Source organism: Ascaphus truei, chromosome 1 (assembly GCF_040206685.1).
Source record: "Ascaphus truei isolate aAscTru1 chromosome 1, aAscTru1.hap1, whole genome shotgun sequence".
NCBI classification, from domain to species: Eukaryota; Metazoa; Chordata; class Amphibia; order Anura; family Ascaphidae; genus Ascaphus; species Ascaphus truei.
The window spans coordinates 117,843,787-117,867,286 of NC_134483.1; the positions used below are offsets into that span (position 1 = coordinate 117,843,787).

Below are 23,500 nucleotides of genomic sequence, written 5' to 3' on the forward strand. Positions count from 1 at the left end.
ATTTTTTTTAATGTATATGTATTATGGTTACATATTATAAAAAAAGTATGGCGTTACAGACAGCACTCCCAAGATATAGTATAAAGTATATACTGACTGGTGCACGGGAATGGCAGGAGGAACACTTGACCCTCCCAAAACTATAAAGCAACAGAGGTAATGTTCCCAGCACTCAATGTGAATAAAACAAAAAAAAAAACACTGGAATATACCAAAATATATCAATTGTATTGAAAAATATACAATATAGGAAATCAATCTAGGATATACAATTTGAAGGATGCTACAACTATCCTAGGGAAAATCTATAAATACACAAGCCAATAACTGGCGTGATGGGAGGGGGGGAGGGGGGAGGTAGGGTTTGGAAAGGAAAAATAAGGGGGAAATAATATAGTAGTGACAATAAACTGCCTAACGGCAAAAGATGGAGTGGATGTGATGAAGCAAAAGGGGGGCAACCAGTGGGATTCTGGTTTTACCACCAGACCAGCAGCATCACACCACTCCATTTTGTGGAACTATATTGTTCTTTTAATATATATTTTTAATAAATTAGATTTACTGTTTGTTTAGCCGTTTTATTTGTTATCTGTTAATTTGTTATATGTTTTATTTGTTGTTTGTCTGTTTAGTTTTTTTGGGCTTCAGGTTTGTGTATGTTTTTGTTTGTTGCTTGTTTATTGTAAACCGTAAACACTATGATTTTCTTTTGTGTTTAAATCCCGCATATCATGAGACGTCCCTCTACGGATCCATCACGCTGGTCCAGGTGTGCAGGATTGGACTTTCAAACAAAGTTTCCATTATCATCCATTCGTTCATTTGGACATTTCCTAAAGGCGCTGGTTCGTATTTGTTGTTTGTACTTGTTCTGATCTTGTTCGGTCAGTTTTGGTATCAGTCGGCCTAGCCTCATATATCAGTTTTCCTTGCACCTTTCATTTATTGTATCACTAGGTCACAATAATTATTGTTTAATAGCGAAAGCGCTTCCAGCACCATCTTTTTTCTAACCTGGAGACTTTGATATCACACAGCGCACGTCTGCTGCCGTGGATGTCAGAATAGGGTTTTTAAGCCTGTATTAATAGAACATCGGAAGACGTTACATCGCTGAGTATTTTTCACCCGATTTTAAATGTGACCATATTATACTAAGAAGGACACCACCGTTATTTTAATTGACACTCAAATTGAATGAGATGGAGAAAAAGGGCTGCGTAGGACACGACATGGAATTTGATAGCGCCACATAGTAAATAGCTATAGCTTTAATTAAAGGTGTCCTGCAGGGTCATAAAATGCTGCTTTAATAACTCCTATATGATAAAGGTGTATCTCACGTAGCCTGCTATATAACCACCTTCTGTAAACAATTTAACAATCCAAGTTTCTTCCTTAAAAGCAGCAGAACATGTGGGTTTATTTTTAATAGGTTTGAAACAGCGGATCTCCGGAGCTGAACCGCGTTAATTTTAGCTCCAGATACCCAACTCCATCTGGGTTGTTAGTAGCAGGTTTAAATGTCCCTGTCACACGGGCCAATAGGAAGCCACAAGGGATGACGTCACTGGGGTTACCCTATAAGCTTAGGTGCAGGGATCCCCCTAAAGAGATTTACCCTGTGCTTTTTTCCTACAGAGTCCACAGCAGTATCTTCAAGTTGCATACAGCTTCTTCCAATGCTGCTTCTTCAAATTAAATCTAAAACCAACAACTAAAAAAAAACTCTGACTTCACAACTAACAAAGAGCTGATCTTATCTCATTTAGCTGCTAGGGGTTTGCAGTATAAGCCCAGCCCCTGGTTGGTGGGTGAAAGTGCAACACCAAACACAGGGAAAATGACAGACCACGTTGCAACAGTCTAGCTGAAAATAAAATTAACCCCTGGTCCCTGAAGTGCTGGAACCAGGCTACAGAATACATATACACATACAGGCATACCCCGCATTAACGTACACAATGGGACCGGAGCATGTATGTAAAGCGAAAATGTACTTAAAGTGAAGCACTACCTTTTTCCCACTTTTGATGCATGTTCTGTGCTGCAATCGTCATATATGTGCATAACTGATGTAAATAACACATGTGTAATAGGCTCTATAGCCTCCCCGCTTGTGCACAGCTTCGGTACAGGTAGGGAGCCAGTATTGCTGTTCAGGGCGTGCTGACAGGCGCATGCGTGAGCTGCCGTTTGCCTATTGAGCGAAATGTACTTACTCGCGAGTGTACTTAAAGTGCGTGTCCTTAAAGCGGGGTATGCCTGTATAACATAATACAAATGTATTACTGACATGCAGGGGAAATGGCAGTCTTGACCTTTATTAAAATCAGTCACATTTACCCCTACCATCACAGCATCAAAGATCATTTAGGTCAGGCCTGCACAACTCGTAAAGTGCGGAGGGCCGAACTGCTCCAAGGAAAAAAAAATTGGGCCGCACGGGTAAAATCATCATCATCATCGTCTCTCCTCCAGCACCTCATCATCATCCTGCACCTCCCATCCCTCTCCACCCCCCTGCATCTCCCATCACTCTCCCCCCTGCACCTCCCATCACTCTCCCCCCCCCCCTGCCCCACAACCCATATCGGCAGGCACCACAACAATAACAGCAGGCCCCACAACCCATATCGGCAGCCCCCCAGCCCATTCCATGTCAGCATCCCACCCCCAAGTCAGCAACCAGCATATCCCCCCCTAGTCAGCATTCCCCCCCCGCCAAGTCAGCATTCCCCCCCCCAAATCAGCATCCCCCCCCCCCCCAAGTCAGCATCACCCCACCCCCAAGTCAGCATCCCCCCCCCCAAGTCAGCATCCCCCACCCCAAGGCAGCATCCCCCACCCCAAGGCAGCATCCCCCCCCCAAGGCAGCATCCCCCCCACCCCAAGTCAGCAGCATCCCCACCCCAAGTCAGCAGCATCCCCACCCCAAGGCAGCATCCCCCCCCCCCAAGGCAGCATCCCCCCCACCCCAAGTCAGCAGCAACCCCACCCCAAGTCAGCAGCATCCCCCACCCCAAGGCAGCATCCCCCACCCCAAGGCAGCATCCCCCACCCCAAGGCAGCATCCCCCACCCCAAGGCAGCATCCCCCACCCCAAGGCAGCATCCCCCCCACCCCAGGGCAGCATCCCCCCCACCCCAAGGCAGCATCCCCCCCACCCCAAGGCAGCATCCCCCCCACCCCAAGGCAGCATCCCCCCCACCCAAAGGCAGCATCCCCCCCACCCAAAGGCAGCATCCCCCCCACCCCAAGTCAGCATCCCCCACCCCAAGGCAGCATCCCCACCCCAAGGCACCCACCCCAAGGCAGCATCCCCCCCCAAGTCAGCATACACCCCCCCCCCCCAAGGCAGCATTCCCCATGCCTACCAGATGATGTTGGCGGCGGGAGCAGACTCTGTTGCCGCCGACGGTGGCAAAAGGAGGAGAGGAGGTGGTGGATGGCGGCGATGGCAGGTGAAGCAGGGGGAACCGCGCTCTACTAACAGACCCTGAAGTTCCGGGTCGCGGGACTGGTGGAGCGCATTCCCCTGCTGGAGCCGGGAAGGGGGGTTACAGGAAGCGCACGCGTTTGCTTGTGCGCGCTCCTAGAGGGCACAGACAGCATGCGGCCGCAAGGGTTTACCAGGGAAGGAGAGGAGTGGGGAGGGAGAGGAGGGGGGAAGAAGGGGGGCCGCCCCACGTTGGGAGCAGGGGGGGGGAGGGGGAAATCGGGCCCGCAGAGGAGCTGAGAGTTACTTGCCCTTCCACCCCACGTTGGGAGCAGGGAAGGGGGGGGGGGCGGAGCGGGCCTAGCGCATGCGCGCCGGGACCACAGGGAATCGGCGCCATTTTTTTTTTTCAAAGTTTTTTTTTTTTCAAAGTTTTTTTTTTTTTTTTTTTAAATCTCATCGAGGGCCGCACAGAGAGGCCAGACGGGCCGCATGCGGCCCGTGGGCCGCGTGTTGTGCAGCCCTGATTTAGGTACAAGACAATTGTCTGTACCTATTTTGATTACAATAGGATGACTTGGAGGACTGCATGTCAGTCTGCTGAAAAACTAGGGCAGGTGTCTGGAGTGAATCCACAGAGCTCCGATTGCTGGGGACCACTCGGTTCCTGAGATATTGGCTGTCCTACCTCCTGATAATGTCATAAGTTTCTGTTGGTTGATCCTAGCCACTATTTCGTGTCCCCCAGACTAGTATTTTTGTCTGGTCAACACACAGATGAGTAACTCAGGAAGTGGGGTTCCCATAGATCAGAACATTGTGATGCCCAATTAATGGTGCATTGGCTTTTACCCACTTACATACTATGAACTAATGGCCAAGGAAAACGGAAAGGAAAAAAACATAACACTACGAAGGGTACATGTGCAGGTTCGCCAGTTACGGAGAAGCCCAGCAGCCTGTATAGCAGTGAGACTTGTAAAATGCATTAATAACCAAAGAAAATATTAACACAACAGGGGTTTCATTAAAATGTGATAGTGTCCACAATCGAGCCCACTATTGCACAGAAACTTCTACTTAAGTCAATGGGAGTCTCTGTGGGATAGTGCCCCGATCGGCACTACAGCAGTTTAATGAATAACACCCAGAGAGTCAAGGTGCTCACCGTGCAATGAGCAATCCATTAGTTTCCTAGGCAACCCTGTAGTGCCTTTAGATACAGTCATTGCTGTCTTGTAAAATATCTTTAATTCAATTAGAGTAGGAAGTAAGGAAAAAAGAACATTAAAAATAAACGCAGGATTGCCTCTTTCTTTTAACTACTTTGACTAAAAGAATACAACTTTGATACACGAATATACATACAGATACATACTGTACAGTGCCAAGAAAACGTTTGTGAACCCCAATGATAATTAAGACAATTCCATAGTTTTTCCATGATAACTGTCAATCAGTTAACCAGTCGGTTCTTAAATATTCAATAGGGTTTATATTAACCATTTCACTGTCTTTTGAAACAAAATGATATATGAAATAGACAAACAAGGACTAATTAAGAGTCAGGGTATGTGAAAAAGTAAGTGCAACCCTGGATTTATCAGCTAAATTAAAAGGGGATAATTAGAATCAGGTGATTAAATAATTAGGTAGATCTTCAGGGGTGAGTTTGGGAGGCTCCACCCTATATAAAGATCAGAAACTTTGTGAGTTTGGTCTTCACCAAAAACGTCATACTACGATCGAAAGAAACCTCTGAGGACCTCAGAAAAGCAGTTGTTGATGCTCATCAGTCTTGAAAGGGTTACAAAATAATTTCTAAGGATTTGGGGCTCCACCAATCCACTGTCAGACAGATAGTCTACAAATGGAGAAAGTTCAAGACCACAGTCACTGTACCCAGGAGCAGTCGTCCTACGAAAAACTCTCCAAGAAAAAAACGGCAAATCATCCAGAAAGTTTCAAAGAACCCCAGAGTAACATCCAAGGATCTAAAGGCCACTCCGCCTTGGCTAATGTGAGTGTTCATGACTCAACTATCAGAAAAAGACTGAACAAGAATGGTGTTCATGAAAGGATAGCCAGGAGGAAACCACTGCTCCCTAAAGAGAACATTGCTACCGGTCTGAAGTTCGCCAAGGAGCACATCAATAAGAAACGTTATGTTTGGTGAAAACCAAACACTGCTTTCGAATAGAAGAACCTTATCCCAACCATCAAGCTTGATGCTGGGAGTGTGATGGGTTGGGGCTGCTTTGCATTATTTGGACCTGGATGGCTTGTCATCATTGACACTATGTAGCAGGGGAAGAAGAAAAAAAATGAAATAATAAATAAATAAATAGGGCGCAAATTTCATCCAGGGACATATGAAAAATAAAAATAATAGTGCAACACAGTATGCACAATGTAAGTGTAAATCAGACTTTCCGTGAATGTTCCACGTATAAATCAGGCAGTGGGGTAATATAGAGTAACGGATTCATTTTTTTTAAAGCATGGGATTTTTCACGTTTTGCGGCTTGAAAACGTGGGATGGGAGAGCCTGAAACCAGAGGAGGGTATCACAAACCTTCAAATTGTTTACCAATCCAAATTTCCAAAAACATACAGCCCAGTAAGCTCAGAACCAAAAAACCCCCACACCCTATACACCTGTCAAAAAGGAGCGCTACCGAGATTGTGTGTAATAGAACAAAAAGACAAAAAAACTCAATGTGACAAATTACATAGTTAAATACTTATCTATCTTTGTTCCCATAAGTAATGGTCATTTAGTCAAATTCGTTGGGAAAAGTATTTTTAAGTCTGGAACCACGTATACCATTTTTAAAAGTAATTTTAAATTAGGTTTTTAAATGGCAGGTCTCGTTATGCACCAGTGAGTGACCAGTCGTTAAGACATTTCTTCCCCCATTAGAGAGGTTCTGAGCGCTTTTTGCAGGTACAGTAGTGTTAGGACCTGTAGAAAGTGTATACCTTGGAGTGGTTACAGGTGTAAAAATACTTTGGCCAAAGAATTGGCCTAAATGACCCTTACTTATGAGAAGACAGGTAAATATTTTACTATATGTAGCCCCGGTCCCCTTGAGCTTCCCGAGATCCCCCTCCTTGCGGGCAGCGCGGTCGCGGGTACCGCCGGAGGCAGCGACGGACCCGCCGGCTACTTGCAAGGGTGGAGGCCGGAGCAGGGAGCGCTCCGAGTCCTGGTAGTCTCAGCGGTGCACCCGGCTAGCGGGGTGCTGCGGCAGCCATTAGGAAGTCGCGCATGCACAGTACAAGCACACACGCGGCCCCAATGCAGCTATAGCCCCCGCGGGACTGCAACCCCCATGAGGCCTAGGGAGACAGGCACCAGGTGCCTCATAGTGGCCAATAAGAGGCCAGGATTCTCGGCAAGAGCAAAGAGATACATTTCGCGGGCTTGCGAGGAACGTCAGTTGGAGCTGGGTGAGTTAGGGTGTGTGTGCAGGGAGCAGTAGCCCCTGGCACTAGGCCTAGTTACCCCAGAGGCCCCAGATAAGTTACCATTGCTCCAGTTTGTGGTTGCTTCAGGGACAGGCCCTACATAAGGAGATCTGCCCCTTTAGCTGTTTGTTTAGTTAAGGAGACACCCAGTGTCGCGCAGCCTGATTGCTGGGTCTGGGCTCAGACCCCTCAGTTATAGAGACTATCTTCTCGGAGGCCACGTCAAGCAGTTACTGTGGCCTGCCGGCTGCAGGCGGATCCCCGTCAAGGTACAGACAGTGCGGAGCCATGGTGATATTATCCACGCTGGAATTCACCCCACGCGTAGGAGGACGTCTCATCGGATCAGGCGGATCCAATCCAATTGTATTGCGGCACCCACGGGCTGGAGCCCCGGGCAGGTATCTATAAATAGTGCACCAACACGTCAAGGGATAGCGCTATCTCCAACACACGTGGGTGGGTTTGGACATAGGGACATCAAGGAGTTGGTGTCCAGCTCCCAGGTACTTTGGGGAATATCAACGTTGATGTGTGCACCGCTATGTGTATGGCTATATGCATTAGTCTGTGTGGTACAGGTACCGAAGTATTATTAGCAGTTACAATAGTAAACAGTTATTAGCATACACTGTGTGCGTTTTATTATTGTGGTTCCTGTAAGAGGACCATCCCTCTCAGGTGGGAACCCTTACAGGTGGAGGCGCTGTGTTAGACGAATGATCAGGTAACCCCAGGCTCCCAGTGGCGGAGGTTCAGGCCTCTGTGAGCCTATCAGGTAACACACCACACCTGGTAACACGATGGTAGATTTCCTCACATGGTCCCTCTCTGCGATTGGGGTGGGGGGGGGGGGGAAGGTGTTACATATATGTCTCATATTGGATGGAGCACTGAGGCTTTTTGTCTTTTGGTTCATACATAAGAAAAGTTTTGTTGTTTGAAAATATTTTTGACCCACTGCGTCATGTTGAATAGGAAGGTTTTAAAGCGCAAACCCAAATAACAAGTGACAAGGTGATTAGTGAAAAGGTATAAATAAATATCATCATGAGGAGATGCTGCTGGTGAGAGGGATTACACGATACCTCAGAATAGCATAGAAGGGACACAATAAGCACAAGAACTCCTCTAAGGTGCAAAGGTGGTATGAATCAAATGGATGATGCTGGATTCTCAGATCATGAGAAGAAAAAAAAGAGAATATAGTGTAACACAATTGAATAAAAACAATTCAAGAGCCAAGGCGCTCCAATGCACTCACATGCTCAAGAATAAAATCAAGCAGATTGACCACTCTGGGTCCTGTAGTGTGGGGTGCCGATATACTGTGTGATCGGGTGGCGTGTCTTCCCTGGCTCTCCTTCCGTATTCAGGGATAGCATCTGACATCACAGGAATCTCTCCGCCTATCACATGAATCACTCCCTAGGATCTTCTTAATCAACGCTGCTCCCTTCCTCCATTAACATACGAGAACACTTCTCTGCACCCGGGATCACAAGCCAGGTTTGGATCATGTTGAATACCTGATTTATATAAATAAAAAAATACACAATTCTGTTTTCATTTAAATTGTAACTAGTATGTATATCTTTATTTATATAGCACCCACAGTGTACTCAGCGCTTGACAAAGGCAATACAGTACAGGGCATTATAATACAATAAGCGCCGCAATGTCAGACAATAGGAAAGGAAATCCCTGCCCCGGAGAGCTTACAATCTAAATGGTATGTTGGGAAACTAACCAAGACAACAGGTGAGGGAATAAATGCAGTAAATGGCAGTCATTGGTAGGAGTGACTGTGGGTCATGAGTGCAGGCTATTGGGATGCTTGACTAGTATCAGTAACTACCAATTATTAGTGTAATAATACATTTTGTTAATCTATATAATGAAACATCAGAGCTGCATCAAATACATTTTCGGTTGACACAGTATCACGGTAGACGAGGTCTCTTAACACATTTATATATTTGGGATCATGCAATAGGCAAAACAAGGCAGTGAAATAAAATGGGGTTTATTTGGATAAAACCTCGAAAATACAACAAAACACAAAATACAGAAATATATACACTTACTGAGTCTGGGGATTGAGATCTAGCCTTTCCTAGGTGCAAGGCGCCCGCTTGCAAGGACTTACCCTGATCGGAACCTTGTTCCGGACTTTCTGGACCAAGATTCAACAGAAACTCCTGACCGGGACCTAGTCCTGATATTCCTGGAAATGTTTCCGGCAGGACCTCCTGACCGGGACCTAGTCCTGATATTCCTGGAAATGTTTCCGGCAGGAACTCCTGACCGGGACCTAGTCCTGATATTCCTGGAAATGTTTCCGGCAGGAACTCCTGACCGGGACCTAGTCCTGATATTCCTGGAAATGTTTCCGGCAGGAACTCCTGACCGCGACCGCTACGTTCTCAGATGAGAACTTGGCCCTCACGTCTGACTTAGTCTCTGCAGGGCAGACTTTCCTAGCTTCAAAACAAAGTCGGTTGCTCTGCTATTTGGGACACAGCAACTTTGAAAAGCCCGCCCTAGCTTCATCGACTCAAGCCAACAAATCGTCTGGTTCCGACTGGGGCTTCTCCTTACATACCTTCCGCTGAGCTATGTTTAGCATGGAGGAAGGCGGAGCGACCAATCTGAGCGTGGGAATTGTTCCCCGCCAACCAATAGAAAAAAGGGGCTCATCTCTGGGCTGACATCAGAGAAGGTGTGCCAAGCTGGCTCGAAAAGCCGGGTGAGCGGGAAACATGATTTAGCCAGTGGGAGAAGCGCCTACGAGCTTTATCTCCCCCAGCTAACTCATTGCCACCCGCTGGGCAGGCTCCACCAAGTCTGGCAGATACAAAAGGTTTCCCCACAGGGTGTCCTTTGTTCTCCGGACTTGGCAATTCACCCTTCCGCGCCCACCAAACAGTCTTCTCACCTCTGGACATCCTCTCCTCTTTGAACTACGGACTCTATATACAGACATGCCGGCGTCTATGCTGATACCCTGGCTGACTGCATAGTGCCTTATAGTAAATATCTAAAACATTATCAAGTATACTTTAATAAAGTTTACACATTGGGGAATCTTATACTTATAAGGGAAATGGATTTGGGATATTTGGGCTCGAAATCCAGGAGTCTGCGGAACACAGGGTTGCCCCGGTGTAATTCACCCGGCGTAACAGCAAACTATGCCGGCAAGAAACATGCCTGGTTGCCGGGGAGAATTAAAGGACTACAGACCGGTATCTTCGGCCCCCGAACTCCTGCAAACAAAATAATTGCATTTCTACCCAAATATCACCCCTAAAACGGACACACGAGAAATCTCACAGTTCTAGGGCCAAGGGAACATAAAAACAGAAAAAAGCAGGGGTCACTTTATTTTCCACATGTATTATCCCTGGTCCCTGGCTTATGGTGCTTATTTAGCTACCAGGGACCCCACGGTTTCAGGGGTAACCAGATGGCTTACCCATTATTATGTAGCCTGGTTACCCCCTACTTTCACACACAGCAACTTAATTCTCTGGTAATACAGTTGAGTTGAGGCGGTCACAGCACTTGGAGTCCAGTCAAAGGATGATGAAAATAAAATCAGCTTTATTAGAACATGCTGTACATCGCAGAAGACAAACTCTGACGCGTTTCGTCTCTGTCCGAGACTTTATCAAAGAGTGATAAACTATTAGTCTTTAAGGGTTCATGCCAAGTTGAACTTGGCAGACAATTTTGACGTACTTTTAATTGGCCAGGATATGAAAATATTTTTTTAGTACATATCAATTACATCTGTATGCCAATCGTAGTACATTTGTGTGCGCCAGAGCAAACTGAAACAATAATTTTTATGTAGCTAGAGCCGATGGAGAAATTTAAGCATAGTACGTAGACTCACACACGCTCAATTGAAATGGAGTTTGAAATGCACAAATGTTGCGCCTAAAAAGGTTGTGTGGTAAATAATCACCGAATAAATAAAAATGTACTAAAAGTCTCCAGGCAAGTGTCTATAGCTTACTCCAAACGGGACAATAACCAGATGTCCAACTGCTCACGGATTTGTATAAAATCATTATATATACAGTTTATGTGACTGGGATAGGACAAATAATATTAGTAATTAACTGAGCCTGACCTTTACTGTAGGTCATCTCCTGCCACCCCCCATTCTGTCCTCATCTATTGCAGGCATTTGCTTTTCATAACAAATACAGCTTGAAATGTTAAAGCTGCGTGCCACACAGACAAAAAAACATTACATTTACTTTTCCTTCATTTTTTTCCATCCTGGTTACATTAATCATTGAATGAAAATACCACTTGTGGGGCATTTGCATGTCTCAGACAGGTCTGCAACCCTGTCTTTGCCCATCATCTCTTGGCAAACACTGCTTCCATTGCAGCCAGGGATTCTGGGTAATGACATGCAAAATAAGCACTCACAGTGTCACACTTTTTGCTACTTGTCCATTTTAACAAGAACCCCAGCTTATGCCTGCCGCATTGCACAGCTTTTAATCAAATCATTGAAAAATCATTTAACAGATTTCTGCTTCGGAGATAAAATAGACATCTATTGCTTTGGGACCTGTGAACGATAGTAAATGGTGATTATCGAAAATTTCTGAATGACTCATCCGATTGCAGCAAATGTGGAATTTCTGCTGCATGTACAGGTCGGTAGAAGTGCTTAACCAGTCCTGAACAGTCATTTATTTAGCGACCACCTTGTCAGTAAGATATTTGGGACAGAAATAGCAAGGCCCATATGAACCCCTTGGCTGACAATTACATGTATAATGAAGTCGATTGCATTGCTAAACTGTTTAAAATAAATGTTTATTGGAGGGCGCTAAGAGGGATCGCTCCATCATAGATTTGGGACCATATTTAACAAGTGGTGCTAAAGTGCTCATTCATTGGAATGAGTCATAATGGGATCTTATAGCTAAGCACCACTTACTGAATTATAGGTCTGAAAGGGTCATTCTATATACTCCGAAGTGGCCGTTTCATGGAGGTCATGGGGATTTAATGTCGAAAACGACCCAACCGGCCTCTGTGGAGTATAGTCCCACATAGGACCAAATTGAATTAGAAGCAATATGTATACAAAGTATAATAGTTTTTTTTAAGATTGCCTCTAAAAAAATGTTGACAAAAATATATATATTTTTAATTTTGTCCATAATATTATACATACAATATAATACATTTTCTATAATCTTAATGGTTATTTTGCAAGTTAACCTCTTGCTGCTATGTAACGTGTCCAATGCCCCTCAACCAAGGTCAAAATCAATAATAATAATAGTTTGTTCTTGTATAGCGCTGCTAGTTTTACGTAGACATTTTGCAGGCACATGTCCCTGCCCCGTGGAGCTAACAATCTATGTTTTTGGTGCCTGAGGCACAGGGAGATAAAGTGACTTGCCCACGGTCAAAAGGAGCCGACACCGGGAATTGGACCAGGCTCCTCTGCTTCAAACTCTGTGCCAGTCAGTTTTCTTTACTCACTGAGCCACTCCTCCACAATTAATTTGATAGAGAATGTGTTATATTGCAGTTTATTGCACCTTCAGTATATGTCACTACATGCAGCTGCACCTTTTAAGCTAGACTGTCACTTGCTCAGCAAGCCAGTAAAAGGTGTGGTCCCACTCAGCAATATATACGGAGGTTGCAATAGTCATAGCAGCCATGTAATATCTACTGTCAACCCCAACGTCAAGTCATGTGATCACATCACATGACCTCTGATGCCAAAATGCCATCAGGCAAATCACGCCCAAGAATGTTCCTTTAACCTGCTGCAAGGAGGGGCGAGTCTTGGTATAAAACGATTAGCCAAACAACTTTAAATATCTGATGAGTTACATTAATATAGCTATATACTCACGTATACCATGTGCTCTATAATGTGTTACAAAACCAAACGGATACACTGTGCAGTCTTTTAAATGACCTCATCTTAAAGCAGCAGTCCTGTCAGGCTAATTTTTTTTTGCTAATTTTGTTTTTATTACCTGGGGGTACCCCAGAGCCAATATGGAGACCCCTGAGCTTTAGGGACCCCACAGTTCCTGAACCATCAGACAAAAATACCTAGTGGAGACCACATTGCGCTAGGGTCAGCTTCGCTCCAGCGGCCAATAGAAAACTGCAAAGCCATGGGGAGATATTGTCACCGCTTTATATTGGTGACCACGCAGCCATAATTGTAGTATGTATTTTGAGTCAGTCATCGGCAAACAAAACCCATAATTGCTGGGGGGGCACTATCAGAGCATGATGGGGCCACGATGTTTCTGGTCTCGCCGGTGACGGCAGCTCACTGCGCTGGCAGCATGCATAGCATCGGTACAATATCTAGGTGCCGGAAGAACAATTTTAGGCGCCTGGGAATGCATTTCAACTATGTTTTATGAATTAGGAACAAATAGCTTTGTTAGTCCAGCTGTGATAGTCCCAATTAAAAAAAAGGTATCGCCTATTACTAAAGTACTCCCTTACTCTGCACCAACAATGCATATTATAGAAGACACGCTTTCGAGAGTTCTCCTCTATTACCCAGGTCAGCAATACTGGTTTACAAAGCTTCTATGAGTTAAAGTAATTCTTGATCTTGAGGAATAGAGGAAAACGCTCGAAAGCTTGTCTTATAATATCAATTGTTAGTCCAAATTAAAAACGGTACCACCTAATACTGAAGTAATCATTTACTCTGCACAATGTATTACAAACTCAAGTGAGTAGATGGGAATATATAGAGTCAAACGTTGCAAACACCTTTATCATATGGTGGTTTAAAAAAAAAAAATTTAATTAAAGTTGTTTAATAAATATTTAATATTTTATCCAAAATGTTGCATAGCACACATGGACAAATACATATTACAACTATATTTATAAGATGGATACAAAGTCAACGTACACATGCATTCCGTCTTATTTTTCCCCTTTACAGAGTGCTCATGCTTCGCTATCGATTTTATTCAGTTATTTAGATTTACTTTGTGATGTTTTCGTATAGTTTGAAACATTAGAATAATAAAAAAAAAAGTATGTACACAATCCCTATGAAAGGGTAGAAGTGATTAAAGGGACACTTTTGGATTTGCTGGGAGAGATCGTATGTTATTTTGGATATACTTCTCTTTAAAAATTAACTCTTTATCATGGAAATATTTTAGAATATATTAGAATATATTAAATATACACAAAAAAATAGCCTATTTTTTAAACCGGTATCTCTATAAAATGTACTTTTTATAAATTATGAATGACTGTAGTTTTCTGTTGCCAACTCTATACACAAAAATAATGAATGTGACTCAAGCGTATTTTAATGCTCAATGTACTGTTTCTACTCTTTCTACACAATTGTATTGGAAAAGTGTATGAATAAAAATCACAAAAATATTTAAAAAAAACATGTTTTATTCTTTTAGATCATGTTCTAAGATACCTAATCATGTTAAAGTTTGGATATCTGTCTTCTCAACAAATAATCCCCATACAGATGTAGCGAGTTACACGGATGCCCCAGATAATGTAACATTACAATGCAACACAGAATATCGAGTCTTCATAGGATTCAATCGTAATGTTGGTACAGAATATCCCAACATCTCACCGTAACGCACGGGTGCGCAAACTGGAGGGCACTAGATTTTCTGGGGGGGGGGGGGGGAGAGTTATAGGAGGTCCCACGCTCTTCCCCCAGGCATTTAAATTAAATTCCAGGGGGCCGCGTGAGGCCTCTATAACACACTTATCTTCCAACGACGCGTTGTCATGGTAACCCGGCGTCATGTCACGTGATGTCACATTACCATGGCAATGTGACATCACAATACCCCATGCAACATATGACGCCGGGGCCGAGCAGAGATGCGGGGGGTGCAAGGTGCAGAGGAGAGGAGGCAGGGGTGCGCACGGGGAAAAGTTTGCGCGCCCCTGCCGTAACGTACCAGACGGGATAAAGTCTACTACAGTACATCTGGATGTGAATATAGGAAGTTCTGCTGAATGTTTGGAAATACCACGTACAGCTGGAAAGCTATGAGCAGAACTCAAAAGTACCCAAGGGAATCTTTTCATGGCATCCCTACGGTTATTGGACTGAATCTTTGGTAATATGTGAATTACTCTTCACTGGTTTTCATCTGACCAGTTTGCAGCTTTTGATTTTACAAAATTGTTCTGAACAGGCACATGGATTAGTGATGGCGAGTCCAGCTCCCTCTTACATGCTACATACCAATTTATTTATAGGGCGTGCACTGGGTGTGCTTTTTGTAGCACAACGCACCACTGATGCAAAGAAATTGAATCAAACCAGAAGATATGTAGGGAATATAACAAATGGCATATTAGTTAGGTCATGCAGCCCTAATCAAAGTCTATTCCACAGATGTGCCTATTTAATATGCATTTACTATAATACATGTCCAGCAGAATTTTTTTCTACCCGCCAACACAATATCTTTTTAAAACATGAATCCCAGTTGGAGAATTAACAAACACATTTCTCTTTAAACTGCCTTTGCTTTCTTTCCATACTTATTAATATTTCACTGATGAATCATCCAGGGGAGTTTGCATTCAGAGGAATATTTATGTCGTTTTCCTTTTTTTGGTGTTCATTTATTAGAAGAATTCTTAACTTATTTATTGAAGATTTTTTGAAAACAGTAATCCTAGCTGCTCTGTTTTTTTTTTATCCCCTGGACATATATTTTTTTTTAACAGGATTGAAACTAGAGGGTGCCACGGAGATGAACCACCTCTATTTTCAGCCCTGTGGACCTCCACGGTTGTTACTGCTTTACCCGACAGTCTTCTCCCCCCCCTTCCTGGGGAATAAAATAGCTGCCAAAGCACAGGGCTAAAAGTAGGACGCAATGAATGAAGTTGCTGCTTCCTATTGTCCTAACTCCAATCCATCCAAAACGCCGCTGCCAGACTAATCTACCTCACTCACCGTTGCACTACGCTTATCCCTACACTGGTTTCCCATATTCTTTCAAATCAAATGTAAAACCCTAGTTCAGACTTGCAAGGCGCTCAACGACGCCTGCCCCCTCCCCCCTTTATATATCAGCCCTCACCCAAAAATCTATATCTCTAAACGCCCCATACGTGACCACAAAATACACCTTTGCTCCTGCCTCATTACCTCCTCTCACGCCAGAGCGCAACACTTCTCCCATGCTTCCCCCTCTCTCTGGAATTCCTCACCACGCACTCTCCCCCAACTTTCAGATATTTTAAAAAACTGCCTGAAAAGTCAACCTTTCAAGGAAACCTATCTGGTATACTCCTAACATCTAATCACCCCCTCCCCACCTCTAACCCTTTTGAGACCTGCTGTGCAGCTGGACCAAACTCCACGCTAACATCCCCAGAACTAGATGGGATCAGCTTTGCAGCTGGGCCATACTTAAACCTGATGTATACTCCATCCCACACTGAGAAGCCACTTTGCCTTTTGTTCCAACATTGTCCCTTATTCCCTCTAGAGTGTGAGCTCTCAGGAGCAGGGCCCTCATTAGCTTCTGTATCTGGTTGTGCTGGCTTGTCCTTATTTGGTACTTGCTGATATACCCGGCGTTGCCCGTGAGTTAAATTTCCCGCTCCCTCCTCTCCCCATATTTCTGTGCTCCCCCTCTTTCTCTGTTCCCCTCTCTGTTAAACACACACACAGTATCACACACACACACACACACACACACACACACTTACAAACAGTGAGACACACACAAAGTGAGACACACACACACAAAGTGAGACACACACAAAGTGAGAGACACACACACACACACTGACATACACAGACACACACACACACACACACACACACACACACACACACACAAACAGTGAGACACACACACACAGAGGTCTCAGTCCTGTGCGGCGCCTTTCTCGGGCGCAGGCCCCGCCCCCCCACGCGGCGCTCAGCAGCGGCTTTCTTGGGCGCAGGCCCCACCCCCCGCAGTCCCGTGCGGCGCTCAGCGGCGGCTTTCTCAGACGCAGGCCCTGCCTGCAGTCCCGTGCGGCGCTCAGCGGCGGCTTTCTCGGGCGCTGTACCCCCCACACTCCTCCGCCGCCATCCGCAACGTGCAGAGGCAGGAGGAGGAGCTGAGAGTGCGGCGGGAATAGCGGCCATGCAGCGGGAGCAGAGCCGGGCAGAGGAACCAGAGGTCAGCGGCGGGCCCGAGCTGCTCCATACTGGCCGACCCTCACCAAGAAGCGGCCGTGTGAAGGAGGAGGCCGCAGGGGGTGAGCGGGACAGAAGGGAGCGGCGGAGCCTGGTGGTGCGGGTGATGGGGGGAGCCGGCGGGGGGGGTTAGGGTGGGGAGGTGAGCTGGGTGAAGAGGACAGTGGCCGGGTGCTTGTGCGTGTGTGTGTGTGGCAGTTGGGTGAGTGTGTGTGTGGCAGTTGGGTGAGGAGAAGAAGAAAGTGGCAGTTGGGTGACGTCAGAGCCATAGAGCCACGCAGGCCAATGAGAGGCGGGCGGGGCAGGGATACGGAGCAATCTGATTGGCCACATCTACAACCCCACAACTTTCAGATTTATATATTAAGATGTGATTCTGTTTATGTAATACACAACTCTGTACACCCCACTGTACTGTGCTGAACAATATGTTGGTGCTTTACAAATAAACAGAAAGAACAACAATATTGGATCACCACCAGCGCCAAATTTAAATATCCAAGAAGTGCACCAAAAGCTAAAACTGTAAGCATCTCGGGAACCGAGGGGTCCCTGGGCCTGAAAATTGAGCGGCTCTTCATCAGGGGTACCTTCTAGTTCCAATCCTTTAAAAAAAAAAAATACTTTTGGGTGGTTTTTTGCTTTAACCTTTAGGCTGCGATTATACTGCCAGCGTGCGCACGACCGTGTGACACTGCACGCGAAACCTTCACTGCAGGCATCAGGAAATGACAGTGAGCCATGGCCTTAATGTCCGTGGTAGCACTAGTTTAAGTACCCGTGTAAGGGAGTGAAGGAGTTAACTCCCTCTACAAGGGTCAGGAAACTACACACCTGAGGTGTGTGAAATGAACTGATTAAACATGACTTAAAAAGGCAGGAAGTAACTGCTGGAGTCTCTGTTAGAGTTCCTGTTCTGCAAGAGAGGAGGTTAAAAGAGGATTGCCTTTGACCCAGCTGGGATTCACACCCAGCAACAACGGAGCTCCAGCCTGCAGGGATCCAGGCTTCTTGTTCACCAGAGGGATTTGCCTGGGAACAGTGGGGAACCCAAAGCCTCACACTGCAGAGAAGCCTGCACAGAAATAGGGCAAGCGACTTATTGGGAGCAGCAGGACTTCAATTCCTGCATCTGAAGTTTGCCTGGAGAAACTGAACACGCAGGACCAGCACACTCAGATAAGACTTTCATATACATTGTTCCCTGATAGTACTGTATGTTGTGTTTTTGGGATGGTAACTGGCCTATCCAGCCATCATCCAAAGTGGAGTAGGCTTTCTTTTTATGCTTTGTATTTTGCCTTTAAGGGATTGTGTGCCCAATGTTTTGTAGTTTGTGGAGAAATAAACCACTCAAGTGTTTTGGTTCACCTCAAAATGCATGTGGACTCTCAACTGACCTCGCCTACAGGCCGCTCCGTCGCAACCCATCTTCGCACAATTTGCAGTACTCTGTAGTCATCTTTCCATAGCAGACTTGAAATTATGAATCAAATTGATAATGGCGCCCTCTTTAACCGGATCAATGTCCCCTTGCAGTGAGTGAGGCTGTCACCATGTCTCCCACCCCAAATTATAGTGATATCCACCCTCTTCACTGACACACTGCCTGTCACACCGAAAAACCAACCAATCAACGGCTTTACTGGAACAGGAGAGAGTGGGGGGGGGGGGGGAAAAAAACAGAAGAAAAAAAGTCCCACAACAAACACCCTGGTGCAAACTTTGCTTTAAATTTACATCCAAATCAAGCTTAGAGCAGCAGTCCTCACGGTAAACAAAGAAATGAAACACACACACACACATCCGTTGAAAATTAATGATATTAAAAAAACAGTATATCCCTGAGTGATAACTACAGGACTGGCTGTGCTATGGGGGAAAAGTAATATAGAAACACAAGAAACAAAGTAACCCCCCTAATAAGCACTCAGATATATCAAAATGAATATATAACTACAAATGTGTCCAAAATAATTTTTACTTGAATCAAACATCTAACATAAAATATTTTTAAAAAAAACACACATGGAACCAGAACAAAAAAGACCTAAAAACACAATATAAATAACGGACAGTTACATAAAAGGTACTACAAAAAAATAACAGGAGAAATACACCTAAATTGAAGATGACATTGGGGACCAAGTACCCAATGAAATCATGACTGGCCGGTCATATAGACAAATCACACAAGGTGAACAAATCCCTGATGATAATACTACTGGCAGACCATACTGTAATGTGAACCAAACTCTACCAAAATATTACAGGCAGTAAAAAACATAGCACAGATAAGCATGGATACAAAAAGTCTAAATCTAAATATCCCTAAGGTCTATAGATTACAACCATGTAAGCACAGGGAGCTAGGATAGAAAAGCTCACATAAGGAAGAGTATGAAAATCAGTAGATAAATATGTTGAACCCTAAGGCTGCGCTTATAGTCCCGGCTACGGCGCGTCAAAACAAGTTGATTTAATCCGTTGCGTGCATCTATAGTGGACGCGACCGCGACAAATCACTGAAGTCAATGGAAATGTATTTTTTCGGCGACGGTCGCGTGAGGTCAGCGGTTAAGCCAAATAGGGTGAACCTTTCCTGTATGGGCCACTAAAAGTACCATGGTTAGTAGGCTGATAGTCTCGAGATAAGGGCAGTTGTTTTGCTAGAGATCGGAATAAAATGTGGCTCTCCTGACAACTTTATAAACAGAATCCTTTTAGGGCTACCTTCAAAGGCCCTCTCTGGAGGGTTCTGCAAGGTTCAGGGGACATGGCTAAGAAAGTATTCAACCTAAGAGTGACTTTATTACAAATGAGAGTATCATGTGATATCATCTCCTCTGTATAATAAGAGTTACAAATCTATAATCCTGTAACAGCATGTTCTGACACCACACACACCACATGTTTAAGAGGTACAACGGGACAGATATCCATTTGTCTCTCAAATTAAGGTTTGAGTCTCGTAGCGTCCGCCGTGAGCGCCTGAATCTATTGATGTGACTCACGTGTGTCTCAGTATTACAGGCGAGAAGTTATTTGTGGGGGTATGTCCCGTATGCAGGTCACGTGCTCACAGGTGTGTGTTTGACGTGACAAATGGTATATGGGGGCGGATTTAGGGGAGATACTGTCCATTTGAGGGACCTTTGCGGAGGTGAAAAGTGGGACCACTTTGCGAGCAGAGTATTAACCCTTGTCCCGTATGCAGGTCACGTGCTCATAGGTGTATCGTACGTGACACTTCCCTCCGTAGGGGGTGCCGATACCTGTTTAAATGTCCTGGTCACACGTGCCAGTAGGAAGCCGCAATGGACTATTGGACTATTTTTTTCAATACTGCTGCTTTAATACAGTGCAGTTATCTCATACTTCTCCTTCAATATCCTGCAAGAACAGGGCAAAGAAGGTAGGTGTATAAATAATTCAAATCACTTGTGGAGTCTTGAAGCTGCAGTTCAAGCTGCTGTTAAAAAAAAAAAAAAAATCCACATGTGCATCTATACAATCTGCACACTGACAAGTGATTAGCTAAATTTCCATTCAGTCCGTTTTCCTGTAATTGATCGCTGAAGATTTGGCTCGGGGTCCTTTAAATCAATGTTAGGGCTGCAGAAGATTACCCAAGATGTAAAATTCTGTGTGTAAGATCATGTGGCCAGGCAGTCACTAGATACAATTGATGCACTGCTAGAAAGAGGGCAAAAAGGGGTGTGCAAGAGCCTGTCTCAGAAGAGGAAGAGGATGTGACTTTGTAAATGGTTGCTATAGAAACAAAAATGCTTGTTACATTAGAATACATTAAAAATTACTAACTTTTTTTTTTTCCCCACCCAAAAAAAATGCTACAAGTATTTTCTCAGTGCAGAACTGAGATAGAGATATAGATATATATCTATAACACATATAGCATATTGCTTGAACTGCAGCTTTAATGACAATGGTTTTGTGGCAACATATTGATTCCATGTTGGATCGTTGGAAGAGTCAGGCCAACGATGCTCCTTGTTATTTTAATACTCAGCCTAGAGATTGTCATGTAGTAACCGTGGTAGAAGACAGAAAACAACCCCTTTCAATCTCTATTTTTGGGGCCCATTTTTAATGAATTCATTGCTGCGTGTGATCAAGGAAATGCACGAAAGAGCTCAAAACAACTGTGAGGAACAATATATTTAATCAGACAACAGTAGGAAAATGAAACGTCAAGTTATAACCATCTAAGGTCACCTATCAACGTGTGTGTACGTGTGCATGAGTACGCATGCGCGCACATGTACGTACACACACCCGCACATGTACATACGTACGTGTGTACACACACACACACACACACACACACGTTATTTCGGATTAAATGATAAATTAGCAAGTGCTAAACACAAAGTAATTCTAAACTTGTACTTTCTATTTTTCATACCCATCCTATAAACACGCAGTGAAAACCTAAAAATGTAGGTTTTTTGGCGTATAGTGGTGATATTTTTCTCCATGGAAAGAAAATGGCAACCTCCGTGAGTTCTCCAACAACTGCAAGATATCGCACATGCCTTATTGCGAATATATTTCAGATTTGTGCCAGAATCCTTTGCTTAGAGAGATGTGAGCCTTTCACGAGCCCGTAACAGATGCACCGTGAACTGTTTATTACTTCTCAAAATGTTGCTCAGTTATGCTTTTGGGCCTAAAATGAGATGAGCTATCAAAACATATTTTAACTCGCACACACAACACTGTAAAAAATATGTTTCATGGCTGAGTGTTTCCACTTGAACGCAACTCCCGCCACTGCCCCTTACTTCTGACCTGCATCACATAAAATATTTCAAAGTCATATCTTATATTTATTTGGGGTGTACGCTTAAGGCAGTGGTGCGTAACCCGTGTAAAGCAAACAATCATTTGTCATTTACTTATTACTCCAGAGTGGACTATAAATGTTACTGTAATGTACTGTAGTTCTTATTAGAGACAGAACAGAAGTGTTACAGATAGAAATAAATTAATTACAGACAGATAAAAGAATGAGGAATGCAAAGTAGTAGCATTGTCTGTGGTTAAGAAGCTGGTCTTTGAAGTTGAAAGGCTTCGGGCTATCCCTATGGTGCTTTAGATAAATAACTTTATGACAATATTATGTTGTATTTATCTCTTCTTGACACCCTTATATAGAAAATTTGATTTCAAGCTCTGTGGTGAAAGGAATAATTATACACACTCAAAGCTCCATACAGAAAAATAAGATCAAAGATTATTCATGTCACAATATTCATGAGACTCCAACATGGTCTGCACAGAGGTCTAATGGTGGTGAAATGCAGAGCCATACAATAATGCAACAGACATTACAAGTAACCACATGCTGATCCAATTCATGAGGTCCCTACTCAGGATCTTACAATCTGAAATATGACTTAGACCCCCTGAGATCCCAGACACCCCTGCTTGTTATCTCTGATACCCCCCATCTCAACTCTCATCGTGCTGAATATGAAGCACCTAGGATGCTTACATCATCTGGAAGGCACTCACTTGCTCATTTATATATAAACGCTTAAAATAGGTCATCATGTAATAAGAGGGAAGCTGTTGTTCCATGCCCCACCAATCAATACATATCCAGACTTCTGCATTATATACCCACACTTTCCTGCAGATATGACCTTTATCTTACAATAGTATTCCCCAGCCGTTCAAATGCACCTACCTGCAGGTGGATCTCCATAGGCATGTCAGTGGGGAGCCTTTGGATACGTGCAAGGCAGTGTTATGTTATAGCAAGTATAGAATAACTTGTGTTATTAGATTGTCTTCCCACTGGATGGGGGTGGGAGGTGATCAGCCTTGTCTTTCTCCGATACTCGATGCTTTACACGTCCTCTCTCTCCTTATTCTTTTTTGGGACTTCCCTCCCCCATCCAACCCTCACTCATCTAGAGCAGTATATCTTTAGGGAGGGTAGATATAATAACCTAGGCAGTATCACCTTCCCACCCCACACCTTTCTTCGCAACTCAGGCAAGGCGATGGTCTTACATTGGCTCAGGCAGAAACATACAAAATAGGCAGTAGAGAGGGGAGGGGATAACTCCCGATCTGCTACCGGAAATTGAAGCGGCGGTCATAAATATATCACAGGAAGTGTGTAATAACACATGCAATCGGCCTCCGCTCTCCCCACCTCCCCATTCACTATTTAGAGAGGCTGGAGTTACTGTGCAATAACTCCACCCCCATCAGCGCCTGAGGGAGGAGGACCGGGACGTTCGATCTGTCTGGGCGTTCTAGAACGCGCGTACACACAACGTTCTATTTGTACCTATTGTTGTCGGAACGTTCGAGGAGATTGG

At 44.4% G+C, this 23,500-nt stretch overlaps 1 protein-coding gene across 3 annotated transcripts in view; it reads right to left on the bottom strand.

Annotated features, from left to right (window-relative positions):
• The window catches only part of KIAA1958 (KIAA1958 ortholog), a 123,250-nt gene extending 99,882 nt beyond the window's left edge, over nucleotides 1-23,368 (bottom strand). Inside the window, exon 1 of one of the 3 annotated variants that reach the window (XM_075593895.1) lies at nucleotides 22,858-23,354. The gene's annotated coding sequence lies outside the window, so the exon portion shown is untranslated. Of the gene's footprint in view, nucleotides 1-8,177; nucleotides 8,430-22,857 lie in introns of those variants that run through there. The other 2 variants (XM_075593877.1, XM_075593886.1) reach the window with 2 other exon arrangements.
• Nucleotides 23,369-23,500: the final 132 nt, after the last annotated feature.